The sequence below is a fragment of the Myotis nattereri genome, assembly GCF_964212035.1.
Source record: "Myotis nattereri genome assembly, chromosome: 2".
Taxonomy (NCBI): Eukaryota; Metazoa; Chordata; class Mammalia; order Chiroptera; family Vespertilionidae; genus Myotis; species Myotis nattereri.
The window spans coordinates 33,257,295-33,276,784 of NC_138076.1; the positions used below are offsets into that span (position 1 = coordinate 33,257,295).

The following is a 19,490-nucleotide window of genomic DNA, read 5'->3' on the forward strand; positions in this document are numbered from 1 at the left end:
AACAGAAATAGCATTTAATGTAAATTTACTAATGTTAAGCTCAAGGATATTTGGGGTAAAATCCTACCTTATGTCCTTGTGAAAGGTAAACTCTCCACAATGTAGGTGAGAAGAGAGGATTGGTTGTAGACAGGAGTCTGGTGTTAGGACCTAGGCCAGCCGTGGGCAAACTACGGCTCGCGGGCCGGATCCAGCCCGTTTGAAATGAATAAAACTAAAAAAAAAAAAAAAGACCATACCCTCTTATGTAATGATGTTTACTTTGAATTTATATTAGTTCACACAAACACTCCATCCATGCTTTTGTTCCGGCCCTCCGGTCCAGTTTAAGAACCCATTGTGGCCCTCGAGTCAAAAAGGTTGCCCACCCCTGACCTGTGATGCCACTGCTTCAGATCTGAATAGCCTTGAGGAAGTGAAGGAACTGCTGCAAGCCAGTTCCACAGACATGAGATGCACTGTTGCTGTAGCTGTGCCTGTATCACTAGATTTTAATCAAAATGATATGCGAATACATTTAACAGAGCATCTGCCACATAGAAAGCAATTCAAAATTGTCAGCTGTTATTGTTAGTAGCAGTGTCTGGAATTGTCATATTAGTATATTATATTTTATTTTAAAATGTTAAAATGCTGCATCAGAAGTTTTAGAAGGAGGTTGTTATTTTTAAAGTTTCTTACTTACTAATTGGTTTGGGGATTGCAGGTCTTCTTCCCAGTGCTCTCCGGTAGGCCTCTCCACAATCTTGGCACTTTCCAAGGCCTACAGAACCATGTGCTGCTTAGGGTTATTGAGCACTTGGCATATGGCTAGTGCAGTTGACAATTGGAATTTCCAGGTATATTTAATTTTAAATAGTTTTAATTTTAATAGCCTAGGATGGTCAGCTTTAGCAGATAAAAATTATAGAACATGCAGTTCAAACAACAGACAAACAACAAATACATTTCCATATAACTATTTCCCAAATATTTCATGTGACTTGCTTATACCAAGTATTTTATCTGCAAATATAAAATAGCTACATGTTACTAGTGCTTATAGTATTGGGTAGTGTGGCTCTACCCAAACTTATTGTTTTAAGTAGATAAAATTACCATACTTTTCTAACAAGAACATATATTATTAATTCCTCACTGCATTTTGTGACCAATTATCTAAAATCAAAATACATAGTTTCTTATGATATTAAGGGGAGATTCAGGGACTTTATATGAAGCTAAGCTGAACCTTAGCTCTTTATAATTTATTATAAGTGAGAAGCCAAACAAATGAAATAGTTGGTAACTTCAAGAAATTAGTTCTTGGAGTTAAGTAGCATAAATATGGGTTTTAAATAGCATGTGGGGTAATGTGGAGGACAGGGGTGACAGGAAGATCTGGGCCATGGGATAGAGACTGAACAAGCAAGGGTTACATCTTTAAATATAGTATTATTAGTTTCTTATTTATCTGCATATCAAAGTCCCAAGCATTAGGACTTTGAGATACAAACAAACATTTGCTCCCAATAGAGATAGCAATAGTGATTTGAAATAAAAGTAGAGGAAAAAAGAGTTGTGTATTTTTTATCACTCTTCTCTGTAGAATATCTTTTGTAATTTCTCAATCTTTTGAAAAAGTCATTGAGTATTCATAATTATCATTATCAAATGCATAATTACTTGAAGTCTAGTAACATTTTCTATTCTGAGAATACAAAATTAGTTAAAATGATTTTTCCTGTAAATTTTTAAAACTATCTTTAACACAGGGAAGTTTGCATGATCATGGAACAGGTAAACTGAAGGGATGACAGAAAAAGGGGAAAATAAAACCTACCTCATAGAATGATCATGGAGACCAAAGAAGTAGGTGTATTTTATAAACATTCAAACCTTATACAGATGTAAGATGGGTCAAGGAGGCAGATGGGAGTCCCATCCTGTAGAGGAAGGACATCACAGTTGCTAGCTGTTGTTTTGCTTCTTAAAATACATTTTTTAAATTAAAAAAATTTAAATATATTTTTATTGATTTCAGTGAGGAAGGGAGAGGGAGAGATAGAAACATCAATGATGAGAGAGAATCACCGATCAGCTGCCTCCTGCATGCCCTCTATTGGGGATCAGGCCCACAATCCAAGCATGTGCCCCTGTCTGGAATCGAACCCAGGACCCTTCAGTCCGCAGGCTGATGCTCTATCCACTGAGCAAAACCAGCTAGGGCTTAAAATACATTTTACTACTGTCTTCCCTTTTAGCTTCAACTTGGAGACAGTAACATTATCTCCATCACAGAATTGCTAGGGGGTTAAAGAATAAATGCACACATGTAGAAGAGGTTGTGCAAGGCTAGCACTTGACAGAGGCTTGTTAGATGTCAGTCAAATCTGAGTTTATATGGAGTTTTTGAAAGTTTGGGATGAGCATTGGCAAACCCTATAATATATTCTGAAATTGACTTTTTTTTTTCAGTTGGTTTCAGATCATTGTTTAGCCATGTCTGTCTGTGAAATGCCCAGGCTGTCTTCGGGGTGCTCCGTGATAGTAGGGTTTTAACAACAGTCCAGGATGCACATACTCCAAGACAGTGATGATGGCAGGGAACTTGGGAGCTCTCTTGGTGGTCCTGGAGAGAACTGAATCAGGCCACAGTATCATTTCTACTCCTTTCTTGCTGCTTCCCAGCCACCTGTATCTATAAATAGTCAAGGCTTCTGGAACAAGCAGGTTCAGGTCCGAGAACAGAAGAAGAGTGGGGGATTTGCAGCACTTTGGGCTCCCTGGAGGGGATGACCTCTCATAGGCACCACAGTGTAGTGCAGGGTCCAGATGGCAACATTAAGTGTCACAAGATTGCACCAGCCTGTAGGGTTATGGACAATTTGTTCCTGCATCTCCTCTGGCTCAGCCTACCCTGCTCACTGCAGAGGCCAACCTGGCTCTCCTTCCTTTCTTCAGAATGGTATTCGATAATCGGTTTTAGAGAATAACTGGGCACAGAGGTTGTGTAAAATAGTGATTAATTTTTCCAAACTTTTTCCCCTGGAAACAGGGTTCCTGAATGTAACCCAGGGCCTTTTAGGGAGCAGAAGGTTAGATATGACAGCCTGTCCCTAGTCCCAGGCTCAACCAAATCAGTATCCCTTTTATCTCATTCATATATTAGATTTGAAGATAAATTTCTTTTGAAGTCAGTATGGTCAATTTCATAATACATACATACATCCATCCCAATGGCTGCTGGGGAGACACATTCAGATGTACCACATCCCCCTAAGTGAGGGAATTACGCTTCCTCCTCAAAGTAAGGGAGCAAAGCAGAGTAGAGAACAATGTGTTCTTGCTTCTCAGAAATGGAACTGAATATAGTCACCAGCTTCAAATACACCCTAGTGCAGAGTATTCAGGCTTTGCTTAAGAAATCTAATTCTTAGTTACATTGAGGTGCTCTGCAAATTCCACTCACAGTCAGCTGGGTGTAGCTTCATTGTGAAGATTCATTGTTTCCAGTGAGAGGTTCTTTGGTATTATAAAAATTCCCTGAAACCAGGTGAAACTAGGACAGTTGAAGGTACAGAGCCGTGTGGTTCCTGGGGCCATGGAATGCTGTGGTGATATAATCAAGGAAGGACTGTGAGAGTCTCTGAAGAGGTGGGTGCACACATTCTGTCAGGACACAGATGCCCCTTCATGGCCTTCTGCCCCCCTCCATCCAGTGGGGTCATTGGCTCTCAAAAGTTACATTCTATAATCCTAACCAATTTGCACCTTCATAACACATTAAGGTAAGAGTGAAAGTTAGCTGCACAATGCCTGTAACTGCCCCTTCTCCTACCCAGTCCCAGGTTCTATCCCTCAGCAGAGCACAGACTTTTATTCCTTCAACAAATACTTATTGAGCAGTTATTATATGCTAAGCATTAGGTATACCTAAAAGGGAATTAATAAAGAAAATTAAAAAAACATTAGGGTTCTATCCTAGGATCATTTGTAGTTAAAGATGACTTTAGTTTCCAATAAAACTTAATAGTCTGAAAAGGTGTATCTTTCTACTATAAATTTATTTATGTGAAAACCTAAGATAAAAATCAACTATTAAGTTATCGACCTAATAAATTACCCTTTTTGAACATTTTTTAAACGTATAGAAAGTTGAGGCTATCATAGAATATATAAAATGTATGGGCCCAGAGATTAAAGTCACATACATGGTGTGTGAGTGAAAACTACAGCACACAATCATCATTAAAGATATTCCCAGTAAAGGAACAATCACGTATCAAACACCAATTATTTGCCAAATACTTTACGAATTGCCTTGTGAGGTACAACAGATGAAGCCAGTGTACAAAGAGGATGGTGACCTGCTTGCAGTCACAGAGATTTGGCTTTGTGGAGGACAGTCTAGGACAGGGTGCTATTTTAGGAAACTTCCCTGGCCACTTCTCAGGAGCCATGGAAACATTTATCTAAAGTGAACGGATCATTCTAGAATATTGTTGAATTGGAGATCTGGAGATTTTCTCCCCACATCTCCTCTCTCTCCCCTGTACTCGCCACACCTTCCCACCTTCCCATCAGCTGACCTCTGGGCACACAGTTAATCCCCAGCATTAAGAATGTCCTCTGGCGCATCAAGTTCCTTGGCAGGAAAGAGAAAGCTGTTTAAAGTGTAAACTGAATGTGTAAACCCTTGGCTGTGCAAGTGCTTCAAAAAAGGTCACTGGCTTCAAAAACAGTCTACCTAGGAATATTTTTCATCTTGACACACACACAAAAGGGACTGTGACTTCTGTAATTGTTTGTCGTGGTTATTAAGAAATCCAAAACGTCAGGATTCTACTGAAAATATAGTCAGACCATTGCTGTGTATAGACATTTTCCACAATTTCCTGTGGTGGAAGCACACCTAAAAGGTTTAAAAAATGAGAAGTGGTCTCTCTAAACACAGGTATGAGAAATGTTCTAGAAAATTCAGCTTAAACCTCTGTAAGGCATCTGAATCCAAGGTCTCTACTGTTTTGTTTTGTTTGCTTGATTGTATCTGCTTCCATTATCTCACATTTTCATTCTTTACCATATAATCAGAACTGGATGTGTTGACTGAATAATGTGATTAAAATCAGTAAGTTAATAACATGATTAAAAGCCTTTTAAGCAATACCTATATATATAAAAAGCCAGTGACTGGAACGTCGTAACGACTGAACAATGGTTGCTTTGACACCCACTGCAGCCAGGGAACCCCGATCACGGGGTGGGGCCAGCCGGCCAACCTCCCGAGGCCCTGCCCCACAGCCTACCCCACTCCTAATCAGACTCTCCCACCCCGATCAAGGGTGGGGCAGCTGGCCAACTACCCCACAGCACTTCCCCCTGGCTGGCCCCACCCTTGATCAGCCCACAGCCCCTCCCTCACAGCTGGCCCTGCCCCAATCGTCCCCCCTACCACAATAGGGGGCCAGGCCAGCTGGCCAACCTCTTGCAGCTCTTCCTCCTGGCCGTTCTCATCCCCAATGGGCTTCCACCACCTCGATCGGCCAATGGCTCCTTCCCCCAGCCAGCTCTGCCCCTGATTGGCCCCCCTCCACACCAATTGGGGTGGGGCTGGCTGGCCAACCTCCCATGGCCCCTCGCCCAGCCACTGACCCCCAATAGGCTCCCCCACCCCATTCGGGGGCAGGGTCAGCTGGCCCACTGCCATAGCCCCTCTCCATGACCCGCCCCATCACCAGTGTCCCCCCACCCCAATCAGGGGCAGTGCTGCCAATTGTCCCTGGCCCCACCCCGCAGCCAGCCTCCTGCTATCTCCTCCTCCTGACAGGCTGGTCGGTTCCAATCCAGCCCGACTGGGGCTGGGCTGGCCGGACCCCACCCCTGCACAAATTTGTGTACTGGGCCTCTAGTTTAGATCATAATATTGTTGTTTTGTGACTTGCATTTTTCACTTAACAATTTGTTATATCTTTTTCTTTAAGAAATAGTTTTTTCTATATAATATTCCTTTATATGAATTTGCCATGAAATATTTTACTGTTCCCCTGTTGTTGAACAATGAATTTTATTTTCATTTTCATTTTTAAATCCTATAAATAATACCCTTGTTAACATGATTGATTATGCATCTTTGTATCCAATTCTGATTATTTCCTATATCACATTTTTAGGAGAGGAATTACAAAAGTGATATTTAACCCTTTAAAGAATCTTGATAAAAATTGTATTTTCCTCTATAATGTTTATACCAGTTTGTACATCCTGGGCATCAGATATGCAGTTTACTTTAGTCATATGTGATTCGGACCCCCAAATTCAGGCAGTGTCTTATCATCTTTAGATTTTCAGAACTAGATATGTAAATTCCATAGGAATTTTAAAATTTTCTGGTATTTTATTCCTCTCAACCATTTTTTGCTTTATTAAGTTGATTTACATGATTTTAAAAGCCTAATAACTTTATAGTCTTATAAAAAATTTTATGTATATATTGCACATTTGTCTGTGATATATATATATATAGGCATATATACACATATACACACACACATTTGGCATCTATATTAGTATAATATATATGTATCTATTTTTGGTGTATATTCAAATATAAATCTTTTCCCTTTAAGTTCCTCTAAGTGGTGGGGAACCTTTTTTCTGCCAAGGGCCATTTGGATATTATTAACATCATTCATGGGCCATACATAATTATCAGCTTAAAAACTGACTGCCCTGCTATATTTTGTCAGACATTTAATTAACTCTCCCCTAATGCATTGGCAAGGCCCAGACATTCCCCATCCCTGCTCTAATTGTAGCTGAAATCGTGTTTCTAAGAGATAATCGTATAACTCCCCTCATTTAAAAATGCTGTTGTAACTACATCTTGAGGACACAACAGAAAGTGGGGTCTTGAACATGGCATCACAGCCCCTGTAAGCAAGCCCAGTCCACCTGGTCAGCCCTGATCTTTTTACATTTTTCAGATATCCCACATATTTTTGTCTTGTCTACTATGCTCAAAGTAAGCATGCCCTGGATTTTTTCTTTCCACTCTTCTGCAGTTAAATATCTAAGACTATCCAAAGGTTGATTCTTCAAGCAAGAATTTTCAGAAAACTGCCCATTTCTAGACACTGGATCCTGCTCATCTCTATGCCTCTGTGGGTTGGAAAAGTCGTATTTTTAATGCACATATACTTGGAAGGTTGTAAGGTTCAGAATGGTCATTTGACTTCAGTATGGATTTATTTGATTTGATTACACATTTTCCAGAGCGGGAAGGAACAAACCTGGGCACCTGTGTCAGTAGGTGACATTCCATGAAGGCCTTGGTGACTTTGGGATGGTGCACTTGTAGCTCTGAAGTTCTACCTGCAGCTAAAAGTTTCTCATTAGATCTAGAAATCTGATAGAAAGTTCCCCATTCTGAGAAGGAAAGTCCCGACTTTCCTCTATTCCAGGCTGCCTGCAATTAGTGGCAAGAAGAGGGTGAAGAAAGTTTTTAAACCTCTGTATATGAATGACATTCCTGGCTTCATCTGGAATTGGCTTCATAAAAGTGACCTTTGGTAATACTTGTTTCCTTGTCATAGTAAGTAACACGAAACAATGCAAGGACAAGATACTGCACACATCTTCCAGGCAATGTTGCAACAGTTTTAATGAACTAAGTCCTGTGTTTGTCATGAGCAAATTGCTTGGCATATTCATCTGATTGAACTATTTTCATATTAAATATACAGCAACAAATAAACTTTCAGAATATGTTCAGCTCAATGAGCTGAATCGTGACTATCAAAGACAAGGGCCTGATGTTCTATTTGTGTGATATTGTGTGCATGAGGGGGTGGTAGAGAGAAATACACAATGCAATTTGAAATGACATCCACAGAAGTGACCTTGACATTCCTAGTGGGGCCAGGGAGGGCTTTCCTGAGAAGAGTACCTGTGTTAGATTCATCAAGGTGGTCACCAGTGCAGACAGTGTGGATACTCAGCCTGGGTTGTGGTCCTCACTTGCCCCTCCATTCTTGGGAAACAGCTTAAATCTCTGAATCCCGTCTTCTTTGTAAGAAGGGAATAGAACCTACTTGCTTGGATTGGTGAGGATTAAATGAGAGCATGGTTGTGTTTGCCACAAAAGCAAGGGCTCAAAAGATATACCATATTATTTTGTTTAATCAGTAGGAGTTATCTAGTGTGGAGAATAAGATGCTCATTCCAGGTTGAAAAACCTGGTACTGCTCATATCTCTACCTTCTGAGTGAGGTGGTGAAAGAAATAAGGTGAGAGATGAGAAGAGACTGGGAGAGGTAAGGCTTGGTAGTAGGTAGTTAGGAGAAATTAAATTACAGTTGATTTATGAAGGCATGAAAGTAGGTGTGATGATCCAGGGGTGTGGAAAGAATGGCATACAATGGAAATAGAAACTTGAATCCTGGGAAAATACTAATATTTAAAAGGATGGTAATAGAACAGTAAAAGAGCTATAAAAACGAGAGATTTTTTTTTGATACAGTAGACTCATTATATCTAATGCCCCTGTGACAGCAAATAAACCATGTAATGATACAAAATATTAATTAAGAAATGTTTGTATTGTTCAGACAATGCCAGTCTAGAATTTAATTAACATTAAATGCCCAAATAATAACAATTGATGTATTTTATTTTTGCAAACCAACTGATTGTTCTAAAGTCATCAAGGGCATTTTTTTTATGTACATGCAGTTTCTTTTAAAAACATTTCCTAATGTAATATTGAACATTGCATTATTTTAGCTTTAAAACCTACATTATTTTTTTGTTTCTTTTCCCTAGAAGGATTTACACCAATGACCATAGGTATAGATCAAGATCACCCTTTCTATTTGCTATGTAGTGAATGATTATATTTTTACTAATAAGAATTCAGATACTGGACAGATAGCTAACTCAAATTCTTCTGTAAGGTAGATTTGTGGCTATAAAATAACACAGATAAGAGGTCTGGCTCAGTGAGACATGCTCTGCCCCACTGTGTTGTTTCCAGAAAGGGAGTCCTAAGGATGTCCTCGTCCCTCTGGGAAGTTGGTAGTGCCATTTTCCAGGTCATAGGCCTTGCTGTCAGGGAGTTTGTCTTTCTAATGGTCTCTGGGTTGCATAATTGATGGTGACACGGAACTTCTGTGTGGGCCACTAGCATGTGTGCATGAATCGCACAGTGCCATGCATTGTCTCTAGCCTGGACATAAACCATTTTCTCAGAATAGAGACCCTGTCCTTAAACACATTACACTCTCTGGATGAACTGATTATTTGGTTAGACCACTTGTTATCTAGGGTTAGCTTTTGAGGGAGAATGAAGGTAAGGATTTTGCATATACAGATATAATGTGATTACTAATATTGTTGGAACCATTTTTTCAGTTTGAGAAAAAATTCTTTAGTGTTAGTTTAACTTTGAAAGTATTTCTTGGCTTGGTCAGAATGCTGTAGTCAACACTTATTTTAGGACTTTATATATGTAAAAGGTTAAGTGACCATCCATCCATCCAACCAACCGGCCAGTCGGTACATATGAAGCTCTCGCTGGCCCCAATCACATGCGTGTTTTAATTTTATACTATATTATGTATACTATTTTGACATGTAATTTTTTGAAGTAATGCAATTACTGCATGAATCTTTCTTCTAATTAATTTCCTTTCAATGTGCACGAATCCATGCACTGGGCCACTAGTATAATTAAATGATACACTTTCATATTTCTAGGTTCCCCGAGAAGGAAACAAAGGATGAAAGAGGTATAATGCAAGATGAGTTTAGAATTTTTACACATACCTGAAAAGAATATATTTTCCCCATAAAAAAGCCATGAGAACAACTCTGATTACTTTTATTCAACAAGTGTCTGTAGGGTGATGGTGCTGTCTATGAACAGGTGCTATAGGGGCTTGGGGACGGAGGAGCCTCTCCTCCAGTGGGGAGAGCTATAATGTGCAGGGACCAACATCAGAGCAGAAGGAGAAGCGCATTGCCATGGAGATAGTGCATTGAATGTCATTTTTCTTCTGAAAGGGAAGATTTGATGTGAAAGGTGATATTAAGAAAGAGCAAAAATGTCTCTCCAGTCCCAATTTCCCCAGCCCTTTGGCTGGGGCTGGTGTGTGTCTCTCTTGCCCAGATACTGCAGAGGACCTGTACCTGGCCTCCATCAGGACAGGCCTCGGCACTTTGACACAAAATTCGTCACACAGCCAGGTTACCTTGTGCTCAACTTCTCAGACTGGTTAAACATAGTCCTCAGAATTGAGCTCCAAGCTTCCACTCACATCTTCTTTTTGAGTAGCTGGGGAGGGAGGGAGGGAAGGTAGTAAGGTAAACTGCTACTTGGACAACATTCTCTTCCATCACTTGACCTTCTCTTCCAGCTACCATGAGCTAAACCTGGACCCTAAATCCCGAAAGCCCTTCAGTCTCCTATACTTTGGAAAATCTCGTTTTATGGTCTTACTATATTTAGAGCTAAGTTTTTCATTGTCCCTTCTGGCCTCTGACTTGCTTGTTTACACATGCATTGTAAGACAGATGGTAGAATTGTAATTGTTTTGTTTATCAGTCTCTCTCCAGTCTCCAGCTTTAGCCCTTGAGGAGGGAAGCACAGGTCCACCACATTGCATAATATGTAGACGGCACCAAATTAATGCAATTTGGGAACAAATAAGAATGCATGAATAAGTGCTGATTATTCTAAAAGAAATAAATTGGAAACAAAGGATAGAATTAAAAGAAAACAGTGTGAACAGAAGCTTCTAGTTATAAAAGGACAATATAAGTAATGATATGTGGTCTAGGGTGAAATGGAAAATGGGACTGGTATATTTGCATCATAGAAGGTGGTTATAAAAAGAGAATTTGCCATAATGCAGATTTTGGAAAAGGAAAGTGGCCTGCCCTCTTCTGTTTGTAGATCATGTTCAGATTGCATTGCAGGGCGGTGACATAGCAGTGAGTGGAGGCAGTGACTCTGTGCAGGTTTTTGGCTCTTGTTCTTTGTTTTTGAATCTTTCCATGGGTCACACCAGGACTGAAGAGCATTCGATGCCAGGAAACCAGATTAGACACTGAGCTCCATGTTGCAACTAAAAGTGAAAATTAAGTGATGGATTGGTGTTGCCTCTTGTCCCTGTAGATACACTTTGGATGACATTTAATAGCTGCTGCCCATTTTATGGTACTGCCCCCCTATGTGAGGAGAGCACATGTTGTCCCCAGGCTTCCTACCTCTGCACATGGATTAGCACCAGTATGTACACCTAAATGACTTCTGCTGTGGCTGCCATCTCATTTTCTCCTTCAATATATATATATTTTTATTTTAGTTGACAAACACTGGGAATCTTGTGCCCACAGATCCCTTTCCCCAGCTTGGCAGAGGGATTCTAAATCTTGATCCTGAGAGGAAAGGATCTGCATAGCGTGGTTAGGCTCAGCAGAATCACTATACTTCTGTGATTTACCCCTCTGGCTTCTAGAGGATGGAATAGGAGAGGTTCTAGGGACAAGTCCCACCTCTGGCTACAAGAGGGTCCAGGTGAAATGGGCTATTTTTATATATTTTTTCCTACTAATTTTGTTAAAAAATTTCCCGGAGAAATTTCCCTCACGTTGTCTGAATGTTAAGTAACAACAGAGGAGAAGAAAGAGAGGAGAAGGTGAAGAGGGAAAATGAAGCCTAATAATGATACTGTTGAAGTTTCTAGCAGATTCGAGAAAAGGCCAAATATGCAGCAGCACTGCTGGAAAAGGAGAAGGAAGCATTAATGGCATTTTGGGGGTAGATGCCAGTCATCTTTGAGGTCAAGTCTGGATATGTAGCTGCTATTAGCATTATTGGATTAGAAGTGACAATCTCAATTTGTGAAATAAAGAGATCCCCACATGAAGGCACACAAGAGGACCTTGTGAATGAAAAGCGGGGGGTGAAGGGCAGAGAGAGGAAAGGGGATGATGAGGTGTTGGGAGATGTCAGACATTGTGAGCAAGCATTGGGAGGAGAGCAGTCTACCATTAGCAGGTCAGTGATGACCATGGAAAACGTTTTCAATGTATAATTTTAAATCAGCCTGAGCTCACCAAGGTTTAGCTAGCGAGTTTATGAAGAAGGAGTGCAAGTATTGATGCAACTACAGTTCTGACATCACTGGCAATGGATATACAAAAAGAAGTAGAGATTTTTGAAGTAATGAGACAGAGGATGATGATATGAAAGAACCATAGATTTCCTAGCTGGTGTGGCTCAGTGGTTGAACATTAGTCCGTGAACCAAGAGGTCACTGGTTCAATTTCCAGTCAGAGCAAATGCCTGGGTTACGGGCTGGTTCCCCACTAAGGGGTGTGCAGGAGGCAGCCAGTCAGTATATTTCTCTCTCATCGATGTTTCTATCTCTCTATCTCTCTCCATTCCTCTCTAAAAATCAATACAAACATATTTTTTAAAGTATCATAGATTTTTAAAAGGCAATAATTTCTAATTCACATTTAAGCAAGTGTCCCAGCAGGGCAGCCTTGGCTCTCTTCTTGACCTTTATCCTCTCTCTGCTTATCCGTTTTCTTTTTGACAAAATGGTATTAAAAATAATCTCTAATCTATACTAAGCACTTATTCCATGCCATTCCCTATGATGAATATAATCCCTGAACTAGAGTCCCAACTTTTAGGATAAAGCATGTCATGTTATTTTCTAAGAGGTAAAGGGCTGGGCAAATATGTAAACAGCATTTTTAGATTGAAAACATAGTAACTATGTTAATAAATCTTTCTCAATTTTAGCAACTATCTGGGAAGGTCTCATGATCCCCTTCTGGACATATTGGAGAAAGGCCTAGATGATGTACTAGTATTTATTGAATATTCACAGCTTGATAGCAGTCTCAAGATTGTTCTTTGATGAATACATGGCCAGTGGAGACTGGAGCATAATGGAGAGAGGGAGACTATCTCACATTGTTTGAATGTCTACTCTGCCAGGTGCCAGGTTTGGGGTTTCACAAGGTTGATTTGATTTGAATTCTTAGAAACCTATGAGGTCCATATCTTCAATGTAGTTTTACCGATTTTTTCAAAAATTAAAGTTAAGAAAACTATTAGAAAAGCACAAAACATTTCCCATCACAAAGTAATAAATACTATTTAATATTTTGGTGCATATCCTTCTAGGTATATGACTATCTCCTGTACAGGAAATATTGCATCATAATAACTTCTATTCTTTGATTATTGAAGAGGTTGGTCACATTTTTCATGTCATTATTGGTCATTGGTCGTTTACTTTTGTGGATTTTTCTTAATAAATCTAAGACCATCTGAAGATGATTAGCTGGGTTGTACAACGTAAATCTATTATCTAGAACGATGAACTGAGACAGACATCAACATGGTGAATTTAAATACAATTCTGAAACACACCTAAAGAGAGCATGGTCTTAGTGACTAGGAAATAGCCATATCCCTCAAAGAATAACAAAACAGCAAGGTTATATAACTAATCACCATTAGAAGCTCCTATTTTGTGGCAGAAGCAATACTAGGCATTTTATGTACATTAGGTCATTTAATATATAAAGAGCCCCACAGGAAAGAAATCATTGCCCTATTTTAGATGATAAAACAGCCTCAAACAGGTTGACTTGCAGCCCCATCCATCTTTCTTAGAGAACTTACTTAAGTCGTTATCTCATGTTCACTCATAGTTATCTTGAAAATGTCAGGATAAATGAGAGACGGCTCTTCCTATGTTCTTGTGAGTGTGTGTAGGAGAATATTTTTAAGAGTATGACTACTTGACTAGTCACCAAGACCATGTTTTCTTTAGGTACAGTTTAAAATTTTATTTAAATTCGTATTGTTTTTGTCTGTCTCAGCCCATCCTTCTATATCATGGATTCACCTTTATGCACACCAGCTAATTATCTTCAGATGGTCTTAGATTTACTAAACTTGATGACTAATTTTAATAAGTGACTCTAAACTGGTAGCATAAACTTATCACTGTGCACCAACATCTGGTGAAGTCCAAATGATTCATTTCCTAAAGGAGGATTTAAAAGCAACTATTTTCTCGAAATCATTAAAAATCATAGAATGAGACCAAATAATTCCAAACATTATTTGAGTCAAGCTTTCATCACTGAGAATTTGAAGCCTCATTATCCGCACAGTTTCATGACCTAGAGAGAATAATAAAGCCGTGCAGAGCCAGCAGGTGGGAGGATGGATGCTGAAAAGGCACTCCAGGATTGTCCTTGTATTTGTTCTCACTTGCATTATATCCCAGAACACTTCTGCTTTTCCTCACCAGCTTTTCTCCAAAAAAGAACCAATAATTGCTCCTGTAGCTTTGGATCCTACATTGAGTGCACCAGCATTAGCAGAAAACTCTGTTGAAATGAGGGCCACAAATATGCCACTGTGCAGTTCACCTCTAAAAACATAGTTGTGTTGGTAAACCTTTGTGATGAGCTCACACAAGCTCTGCTTGTAAATCTGTTGTAAATAACAGATGTTTGATTGTTCACGTGGCAGCTCTGTGCTCTTTCAGGGAATCTGATACTTTCAGCAGCTCCTGCAACTCACTCACCTGGTATTGAATTATTGGATTTGTTTGCTCCATTAATGCCCTATTCTCCCGTCATATGTCTCTGTATTAATTTGGATGGAAGTTTGGACTCAGGTAAAAATATCTAAAGCCATTTTAGTGTAGCATTCAAAATCTGACACTTTATAATTTTTAAGCATTTTCTGCATTATAACCTTTTCTGCACAATCTTTTCAACAGTGACTAATATTACTGATTAGTACCCAAAAATTAGTAAGTAAATGCAAATTAAAGTGCAAAAACAATGCATAAGCAAAACTATCACTGACATTTCCTATTATCCGGAGCATCTCCTGAAAACCAGAGTCAGGTCTTTCTCCTTTCTTTCTCCTGGACCTCAGGTTTAGGGGAGTGCTCATATATAACAGGGTCTCACAAAGTGTTTATTGATTGTGTAAATGAATATACAATTACAAACTTAAGAAAAATACAAACTTAACATCAATGCCATATAGTTAAGTTTTCCAAAAGAGTATTTTCATTTATAAATAATGAAAAGTGTAAAAACAAGGATTTTAGAGTATGGTTTAGTATTTCTAATTTTGAAGCTGTTTGAGCTTTTACTTTTGTATTTTTAAAAGTTGTTATCTGAAAGTGAAAACTCTGGAGATCATTCTAGTATTTAGAGCACTATTTATTGGATGTCTGTCTTCCAAGAAGCTCATAGTATCCTCTAAACTCAATCTCATTAAATTCCATACTATTCCACTGAGGTAGGTGATGAGCCATGGCCAAATTATAAATGAAAAGCTGTTAGATTTATAATAAAGTATTTCATGCATGGAGTCTCAAAGGGCAGAGAGGCCTGGACTCTCCACGAGCACAACTCAGATGTCACAGACAGAGTTGCTTCTGATTCCAGTGTCAGTAGTGTGAGTCCTAAAGTGGGGAAGAGAGGAATAATTGCTATCATTAACTCAGAAACCCCCACCAAATGTAATTACTCCTCCTGAATGTTGCAACCATGGAAACAAACCAACAAAGCTCGATTTAGTTACCTAGGTATCAGATACACAGAACTAAGTAGCTTTGGGGGTGGGGGAGTTTCCTAGGGAAGTTGGAAGTTGGGTCTCCACCTCATAGCAATCCATGCTCCTCTGCACCTCCTACCCCATATTTTTCTTTATGTATTCTCCATATTAAAAATTATTTAGGGAGATTTTAAAACACAGACAACATGTTAAGGTGAGCTAAAATACAAATAAGTATTAAAATAATGTAGGGGAGCACAGTTTCCACCAGTAACAGTACCGTACTACGCTGTAGGTTATACTTAGTTCTCAGAGTTGGAAAAGGGAGAGGGAAATTTGTTTTTTGAAGAATTAGAAGCCATGAATTACTTTATGCTTGATAGAAATGATCCACAAATTTGTCTTTTAAGATTCATTGCAGCCAAAGCTGATATGGAAACATGTCAGTTACAATATTTATCCTGCCCATATAGTGAAAAACAAAAGTTTTGCTTAAGACAAAGAACTATTGAAATGTGGGGTTCGGAGGCAGACTTCTTCTTGTGGGTTCTTGTCCGACAAAGATGAAGAATAAATTTGTGGATTAATAGATTTCTTTAATAAAAGTGTAGAAGTTTATTGGAAGCATATAAAAACTCCATCTGAGCAGGGGTGCCCCCACAGGGGACCCCATGGGAAGTGGCCCCCAAATGGGAAGTCTGTTCTTTCTCTCTCTCTCTTGAAAAAAATCTAAATCCAAAAATTTAAAAACGAAAAATCTGTCTTGTGTCCCTTTGTCTCTAGTTTATATATGTTGTAGTTCTTTGTTTGAACCTGACACTTTCTAATTGGACCTTTCTTAATTTAGGAACCCTGTGCTTTCCTCATTGGTTGCTCTGCTACATAGTATCAGATTCTGAGCTCAAAGCCCATATGGTAGCTCCCCCCTTCTCTCCCCCTTATCTTTCTGGTTGAAGTTGCTTTTGATCTCCCAGCCGCTCAGGCCAGAGGTACCTCTGTCCTTGGTTTATGGTTGTTTTAATTGCTCAGGCCAGAAATGTTTCCATCTGCCTGAACCCCCTACCCCCCTCTATTTTCTTGTGGCATTTCTCTATCCTCTGTACAAGTAAGATAAGCATTTTGGTGTCTTCAAACCCCTATCTATGCATTCTTCTCCCATGGGCCTTCTTTATCTCTAAGACTCCCCAAACCAGACCTGTTTTGTCTCTAAAATTCCTTTCTCTATCATAATAGTAATAGCATATGTCTTCAGTTATCTCTCTTTAGAAATATCCTTCCTGGTCTTGGAGTAAACACAATGATAAATCTCACTGGTTGCTTGTTGTGAACATTCCCTTTTTATATGTGTATAAAATCAGTGTTATGTATGGGGGCATAATTTGGAGTACAGATGTCTCTTTTCACTTCCTGTTTCACTTGTCCACTGTTGTTCCACTTGGTGAAACCAAAGTGTCAATTTGTGGTGTGAAGAAGGGGGACAAATCGCTTGGTCAGATAGACTTCAAATTCAAGATACCCTTGGGAAACTGCAGAAGTGCTTATAGAAAAAGATGCTAGGGTCAAATTAAATAAAGATGAATGCAGAAAATCACACTGGATTAAAAGAATATAGTACAGATTCCTAATGTATGGTGCCAGGTGGGCACTTGAATTACCAGGGCAATCACTTTGTAAGTTATATAATTATCTAACCACTATGCTGTACACCTGAAACTAATATAAAATAATATTGAGTAGCAGCTATAATAGAAAAAATTCAAATGAAATAAAAGAATACAGTGCAGAAAATTAAGGGCTATGGGTGCCATAGCAAAATGAAATAAAAGAATACTGTGCAGAAAATTAAGGGCTGTGGATGCCACATCTCATATTTTTAGGGGAACCGTTTTCTTGTGTTTGTATTTGTAGTAAAGCGTATAATATCAGACATGAATTAGAGATTCATGGAGAAGGGAAGAAGTTGGTTCAGTGAAGAAGAGTAACAGGAGAGAAGTTCATAGATTTGGGGTTGGGGAGTGTTGTGGAATACAGATCAGCTAAGGCCTTGCAGATGATCATTATGGTGTTGGCTTTTTCTCTGAATGAATTGAGAAACAACTGAGGGTTTTGTTCAGAAGGGGGCTGTGAGCTGATTTATACTGACTACTGTGATGACAGTAGACTTTGAGGAGGTTGGCAAGTGTGCAAGAGAAGATTAGTTAGGCTAATGTGATAACCCAATTGAGACAAGAGAGGAGCTCAGAGAAGTTGGCGATGGGATGAGAAGTGGTTGGGTTGTGAGTATAATTGGAATGTAGGAAGAACATAGCAGATATGTGGATAGATAGGATAGGTGTGAGAGAAAGGAGAAGAATGGAAGTCTGAAAACGAAGAATGAACTCCCTTCTAACTTCAACAAATAAGACTTTTCAGGTCAGGACTCAGTCATGGATGTGCCTTTCTGAGCTATATATTAGACATGAAGAAGGCAGTTAATATATGGGTTTAGGCTTCAGCAGAGATTTCTGAGCTAGAGATAAGTATTGGGAGTAATCAGCATACAGAGGACGTTCAAAGTGATGGGATTGGGTGGGTCAGAAAAGAATGAATGTAGAGAAAGAAGAGGTCCAAGGATAGAACCCTGGACCACTACAACAGGAAGAAGTTTGGGAGTTGAGAAGAAACCAGAAATGGAGAAGAATAGGAGTGCTCTACAGTGTGGTGTCTGAGAGTCCAAATGAAGAAAATGTTTAGGGAAAGGAAGGTTCAGTTGTGCAAATGTTGAGAGCTCCTAGTAAGATAATTGAGAATTTGTTATTAAATTTGATAATGAGAAGGTTATTGATGCCATTGTCAAGAATAGTGTTGTTGTTTTTTATAAAAAGATGAGAGCATAAGGCTGACTGAATGCCTTACACAATGGATTATATATATTTAAATCTCTTTGATTTCTATAATAAGGTATTGTAACTTTTTTTCTAAATATTTGAAACAAAATATAATGTATTTCCCAAGGTAATGATACTGAAAATTGAACATGTGTAACTGTAGTTAAACTGTGGTATAAGGTGTCAAGTTCTACATTTAAAAAGGAGACTACTATCTTGATAGTTAGATTTTCTAGAGTTTTCTGCTTTAAAGATCATTAAAGATCACCTAAGTTCTCATTTGCTGAAGATAGCTTAATTGCATGTTTTCCTGCAGCGGTGGTATCTACTACATACCTTTTGAAGGTCATTTTTGGCTTTAGGATAAAAGAATTTCACATCATATATTTGTACAGAGAAAGAAAAATATGTTTCTTAAGGAACTGATGAATGAATTTTATGTGCTCAGGTATACAAAGAAATCACTAAATTTATCATCTCCAAACACAGTTGGATATTCTTGTTCAAGTATGAAAGGCCACAATACATTTTAGTCTAAGGGCTTATTACTCTGAGACTGAGATGATTCCTATATAAAACCAGCATAATTTGTTTTTTAGTGACAGGGATTCACTCAAACTGAATACTTAGTGTCACAGTAAGTGGGAGAGGAATATATATCTTGTTAATTTAGATGAATTAATTATTTAAACTTTCATATTTAGGCATATTAATGTGAATAATGTAAAAATAACCAAAATTTAAAAAATGGCATTGAATTCTGAATTAATTGTACATGACTAATTTAATTTTAATTTCTAAAATTTAAAATATACTTACTCTAAAAATTCACAGACTTAGTTTAGTTGAACTAAATCTGCTTTCAATTTTATATGTAGTCATTGAGCCCCTGAAAATTGAGATTGCCTTTTTATAACTAATAATAGTATTTGTTATCATTTAATTAGAATATGTTCATAAATGAAGATTTTCTTTTATTTCTTAAAAAATATTGCATAATAATATTTTACATAATTTCTTAATAATTTACA

General features: G+C 38.5%; 1 protein-coding gene across 2 annotated transcripts in view; it reads left to right on the forward strand.

Moving 5' to 3' along the window:
• The window catches only part of NALF1 (NALCN channel auxiliary factor 1), a 605,754-nt gene that overhangs the window by 170,376 nt on the left and 415,888 nt on the right, over positions 1 to 19,490 (forward strand). The window lies entirely within an intron of this gene.